Below are 7033 nucleotides of genomic sequence, written 5' to 3' on the forward strand. Positions count from 1 at the left end.
GAGATTCATGGAAGAATAATATAAATTTTAAGTGAACAGAGACAAATGAAAAATCACTAGAACTTTGGGAAAAAAAAAAAACAAAACAAAACAAAACTCAGATACAGACACCACAGTTTAACACAATTATAAAAAAAAATGGGAGGAAATGAGTACTGCCTACACATTTTTAAATGGTATAAATACAGGTGCTGAAATTGCTGTATTTAACTCAATGGGAGTCTTACCATTGTCTTTATGGGAGCAACGAGTTGACTTAGAAGTAGAAGAGAGAAATGTAAGATGCAATCAGAAAATAGCTTCAAGTTAGATTTGTTAAATTTGTTGAAAGTAGGGTATTTTGAACTGAGAAAGCTACGTAAAATGATGGAAACTTCATCACATGTGGTGCTTAAAATAGTCTGGAAAACACATAGTAGGTATAGTTCTACACTGTCAACTGAATTAAATGTTCTCAGCAAATTTCTGTGACTTGCAAATTCACCAATACTGCTGCAGTAATTTAAAAGTCAACAGAGAGACTGCCCAGAGACAAAGAAAGTTTGTATCCACCAGATCTAATTCTAATAATAATCATAGTTCCATAAGAGGCTCTGTGTTTGTGTCAGTCCCTATTCTATATTCCTCTGACTCTGAGTCACCATCAGATTCTGTTTCTATATCCTCCTGCTTAACTTGGATGTAGATTGAGCTGGTATTAGACAGCAACACATGGAACAACCTGATGGAAACTCTTAAATGCTTGTTAGTTCTGCAACAGACTTCTATAAAATCTCAGCCTTTTATTAGGACAGTTCTACACACCACAACAAAGCATGGTGCATAGCCCTGCAAGTTAATATTGACCAAACAAACTACTGTCACAGCTTAAGTTTGGGCCCCTAAAGCAACAAAACTGCATCCTCAGAGGGCTGTGTTCAAGGTAACATGCTCTGCAAGAAGCTCTTGTTACAAAGGCAAGAAGGCATAGGTACCTTGTTTCCACCTCTGGAACTAACTCAAGTGGGACTCAAGTCCTCGGCATACCCTACTCTTCAGAGCAGATGTGCTCTAATTATTCTTTTTCAACACAGAAACAAAATTAGAATCTGAGATATCTATGATGTTGCTTGGTACCACCCTAAAATTAGCAACAAAAAAAACCCTCATAAAACAGCAGCCCATAAGCTCTATGAAAATAATTTACAAGTCTCCCCCTCCCACTCAAAAGAGGATGTGTCAGTGTGAGTAGAAGGGAAATAAGCTATCTGCAAAAGGAAACTTGAGAAAAGTGGGAGGTTTTAAGAAGTCTCATGCACTTAACAGAACAGAAAACAAAACCTGTAACAATTACACTTACAAACATACCCAGAGCTAAACTCTCAAGAAGCTAAACCCCACAGAGCTATGTTATTAGTTTTATAGGACTAGGACACCAATGTTTCGTGTCACTGCTGTCATTGGATCAAGTCTGGACATTTCAGGGACTACAGAAAAACAGACAGCAATTGAGCTCAACGTGGGATTTTTATACTTAAAGTAGAATTACATGTACTTAGATCACCTCTTCACCTGAACCAAGCTCATATTTACAATCATGGTGTGAAAGACACCCTGCCATCTGTGATTTTTATTGAAAGAAAATACCAAGCCATAAGAAGCAGCTAATACTAACTACAGCAGCTGTGCACTGTCTCCAAAGAGAATTATGGGACATGCATTGAATGCATGGCATTGCTTTGTAAGATTTGATTAGATACAGTTTGGTAAGAAAAAATGTTATCCATCAAATAAACAGCCTGCTATTTTAGAAGTTAACTTCTTTTTGTACAGCCTAACACTTTTTCTTTCCTGTATTTCAAATGTAATCAGATAATTCCAAAAACTACTTCACTAATTATTACAGAAGTAACTAATTCTGTCTATAGAATAGGGAAAGAAGCTGATTACATACAAAAAGTATCTATAAAATGATTAAAGTTCACAAGAAAACATTATAAAAGCAGTTGACCATTTATTTTTATTTAGAAGCATCTACTCTTGAAATGAAGAGCATAACAGCATCTAGCAAAAATGTCTTTTTAAGAACATAATTTTTAAAAGTGAAATACACATAGTGACTGCATTTAAGATGTAACCCGACAAGTTTTCAAGCTACTACTGACACATATGGTACAAATTATGCTGTCCTTGAAGTCATAAGCTGACTACAACAGTGGAAGTGTACAGAGAATTTAGTTGAATTTTAGTTCTGTCTACATAAAATACTAGAAAATACTGGTTACTTAGACTTTTGTCAATTATTCATATCTATTTAATGTGTTTGAACAGCAAATAAGTAATTAATTGTGTCACTGGAATAAAATTCTCAACTACTACTTCTGTAAACACCAGATTTAATTCCTACACAACTATCACAATTATATATTAGGAAAAATTATGTTAGATCCCTTATGATGTAGTTGAAAACTCAGACCCATTTATTTAAGAGCTATCTGTGATGCAATCTACACATTCTGACTTTCCACAATCAACAAAACCTTTTCTGATGTAATATTTTATGCACTTGTAAATCTTAATGGACAGAAAATAATGTGCATACATTTCCATTGCTCCACTGAGTTCTACCACCCTTGTTTCTTTCTGCTATTAAAGTAAAAAGATTATTCTGCGGGATTAATTCTGCAGGGTTTTGAGAACTGCCCTGTTCTAGCAGGCAAACCACAACTCACAAGAGTCAAGGATGCAGAGCTTTGTTGTTTAGTTTCATCACAATATAGAAGGGAAGAATAGTAGTCATTCTCATTTACGTACACAATCAGAACTTTTTGGTATGTGAGAATGCATGATGCTTACAAATTAGATGCTTATAAATTATCTTGAATAGTAATTTTTGTTCATGTGACACTTTTCTAAAATTTAAGAATAAACAAGTGTGAGGAAAAAGAAACATGCAATAAACAAGTGTCACTTCTTTTCTTCCAAAGATTTTATATATCAGTGGCTTGAAATAATATGGATGCTATTTCCATCCACTTAAAAATAACTCATAGTGCAGTATTTTCTTGTTACTATTGGGGGTGGGAGCAAAAATAGCTTTCCAGAAGAATATTTGGCATAGGAACAGTGTGCTATACTTTTTTAAATAAAAGATGTTATGACGCCCAGGCATTTGCAACTCAAGGACATGAAAAATCAGCTGGAAATCTCACTCCAGTGAACATAACAAAATGCACCTTACATTCCTCAAAATTCTTGGTAAGCTAGGAAGCACATTACAATGATGTGGGATTATCAATATTAAACATACTGCAACTAGTTGATTTATAGTAGCAAATAAAAACATACTATCAGACAATTAACATAGTATGAAGTGTAGTGTTTACCACTGTGAGGCATTCATCAGCGTAAATAAACTTTGTTCCATTAGCTCTTTATTGAGACCTGCCAGTGAACTACTTCAAGCTCTCTTAATTGCAGGATATTGTTTAGCTCCTTAATGCAAAATAAAATTTTGCTCCTGGTGCAAAATAAAAGAACTCACCCATGGTATTTCTTTAGAACAAACTTACAGCACTAGAAGGAAAACAAACAGTACTGGTATTAGTTTATTAGTTGATAATCAACCCTCATGGAAGTGCTTTTTGCCACACTTCACTCTTACTCCAGTACTGGATTCTTCCCAAGGCTGTGAACAAATCACTCTTGAACCTTCTGATTCACTATAAAGCTAAAAATGCTGTCCTAGGTTATCAGAATGACTCAAACTAGCACAGGGAAGCACAGTAAACAGCTGGTCACATGGCTACACAGAGCAGCTCAAGAGGTCATTCTGTAAGGACAGTGTGAGCTTAAAAAAGATCTAGAAAGAAATAGGAAACTGAACCAATAACCGAAATGCTACTATGATCTCATCCCTCATTTTAAGAGATACTGTAGTAGCAGTAAAGGGAATATTAGGATTATTTTGGCTTCAGCTATGCACAGATGATCAGTTAGCTGTCTAAAGAGAAATACTGTTCTTTAAAAATGGCTACACAGTTTTTGAAGTGAAACTGTATCATGGTGAGCAAATAAAAGCACTCATTCAGGAGTCCAGTTTCATATAGATGATCATGTCAACTGCCAACATTCTTACCTGGAACTCATTACAATGAAACCACAGAAAGATTTCAAAATATTTTAAAGAGCAGTTATGTTCATAGTTCCTCAGTCCCTCCTACACAAACACACTGTCATTTTAAAGTATCATTAGCTAAAATTTTTCACCAAAGCAGTGCATTCACAATAATAGTAATATTTTTTTATTACAAAAACTGTCAAGTATTTTATTTGTACATGTGTTGTGAACTGTATCTTAAGCTGGGCTTGGTGTAGCTCAGCAGTATGGAGATAGGAAAGGGAACTTACACCTCCCTTACTCTGGTCAAGGCAAATCCCACCATAACACTGACTCAGCTATACTGTAACATACATAAGTTACACAAAATATTTATTATATGCACCTGCAGGGATCCTTGTGATACAGACCCTCTATCCTACTTTCATTTCACCTACATAGAGGATGGATGAGGATATAGAAATTGGGTCTGTGTCCCTCACTCAGGAACTCCTTTAACACTTTGACAAATCATCCCTCAAAGACAACTCGAACAGCACAGTATCAGTAAAGTATTATTTTTATTGTCGTAATATCTGTTCCCAAGTTACAGCTGTACCCTCAGACAGGACTGAACAATTCTAAAATGAAATAAAACAAAAAACATTAAATGTTTGATGCAAAGCCTAGACTTGAGAATTATAGCAAACCTGCTCAGTTGGTTTCTCACATTTAAGTCATACTTAACAACACAAGGGACAAACACCTGCATTTTCATTTTTTCATATTCTTCCTTCTCTGCTAGATTTCTGTAGGGCAAGTTTCCATTCCTCAATTATTTACATAAATGTTTTCTCACTTTGCTCCATACCCCCATTGTCACAGATAAAACACCTTATTTGTAACCTGAAAGCCTTTATTAATTCAAATTCCCTCTCAAAACCCACTTCTGGCTGTGATGCACACAATAAACTGTCAGCTGATGATGCTTAAGACAGTTCAGAGGATGGGGCCTTTTGTATTTACTGAGTTAATGCGATTTTTGCACTACACAAGGGAAAACTGCCCATATCATGATGTAGTTTTCTTATGAGGAATGTTCAAAAAATGAAATATCCCAACGCGTCTCGGAGAATCCTACTTCTGGCAACCTGCTGCTTTTTGTTTGTTTGTTTACCATACTGCCAACAGATTATAGATACTATCAATTACAGAACAGGGTCCACATAACTAAAGTTTCCCCTATTTTGTAATTGACACCTCAGAAAATATTCATAGCTGCATGGCCACAACTAGAGGTTTTGTTGGCTATAATGGGATTTCCAAACTCTACACATTTAGGAAATGTGAGTACCTGCTATACTCCACTAACTCAATAGCATATAAGGAATGTCACAACAATAAGATTAAAACACTTGGTCATTAATACAAGGTGCATTTCTTTCAGGCATAGACAATGCACAGCAGATGACTGGCATGCACTATACTTAATGACTGCTGCTCCTCTCCACTACTGTTTCCTGTGCCAACGCTGACAATGTCTGCTAGTGGAAAAGGTACAGGGTAGCTTGCTCTGCTGTGAGACCCTGATGTAATCTCTTTTCCCCCAAACCCTTGTTTAAAGTGAACCCTTACTACAGACATAGTCTTTTAAATGTTTGCAATATCTAACAGAAAATGAAATGCAAGATCAAGCACTCAGCAGACAGCAGCATCTGTACAAGTACTTCAGTTTTCCTTTAGCAGATCTTTCTTTCCCAGCAAAGGTGGAATACTTATTAATTTCTACACTAACTACAACACTGCATAGTGGACTCATGAAAAATGTTCTCACAGAAGGTTAACTCTATCAAAACAGGAAAAGCGATGACAAAGAGAAAAGCTTTGTTACATAGTAATCACAGAATTTATCTGCCGCCTTCTAAAGCTTACTGACAATGTAGATTTGCACAGTACTCTTGTTTACATCTAATAGAAGAAAAAAATGATGTTGTGGACTTAAGTCTTCTTCCTATAAGACAGTGCTGACTTATTTAATAATTCCAAATAATTATATTAAATAATGATTCATATTAATTATGCTAATTCTCCATGATTCAAAGACATTTTCTTATTTAACTATTTGCATCCTGTATCTGCTAAGTGTCAGTTTTAGGGACTCTAGGTTCCTCATTAAAAAAAAAGCTACACAGAATTTGCAAGGAAGAGAATACATGTTACATCAACTGATACGTTTGCTGTCACACTCAGACACAAGAAAGAAATCAGATCATATGCAGACACTATGCAAATGTTTCTGCCAATCCATTGTTAGCCTGAAGGATGTCAATCTCAACAACAGAGGCACTATCAAACCCGACATAAAAAGACAAAGTTTTCCACAAAAGTTTAAAACAAACACTGACAAATTTTGTATAATATTTAGGCATAGTAACTTCTGAATAGTAACTGGTGGCTCTAGAGAGTTTATGATTTAATATTCTCACCAGCTAAGCAACAGCAGACTTCAGCATTAAACATACATTGAGAAAGTACCCAATAATTCAAATACAGCAAACCATCCATTTGAACTGTCACGGACTATTACGCAATTGCTGCACTCAATGCCAAAGGTGTCTGCATGTCAGCAGTGAGAGAGTGAGGCACAGTTTGCACAACTGGAAAAACTCTTGGGATGAAAAGTACTGTACAAGTCATCCATACTATCACATCAGTATTGTTCAAATACTGAAATTGGTTACGTGCACAAAAACACTCCCACTCACTAAAAAAACAAAGCATGACTGTCAAGTGTTTGGCTATACATCCTATATCTACTTACACCTGTTATCTTTGTTATTTTGGTCAACAGTGGTGGAGGAGTCCCGTTTAAGTGTAGATTTCACTACAGCTACAGCACAGTCCTCAACCTGTTGGCAAACTCAATCAAGCAGGGCTCTCCATGCTGATGTCAGA

Source organism: Neopsephotus bourkii, unplaced genomic scaffold (genome assembly GCF_033783945.1).
Source record: "Neopsephotus bourkii isolate Nb327-2 ecotype Australia unplaced genomic scaffold, CSIRO-AGI_Nbou_v1 NB_1181, whole genome shotgun sequence".
Taxonomy (NCBI): Eukaryota; Metazoa; Chordata; class Aves; order Psittaciformes; family Psittacidae; genus Neopsephotus; species Neopsephotus bourkii.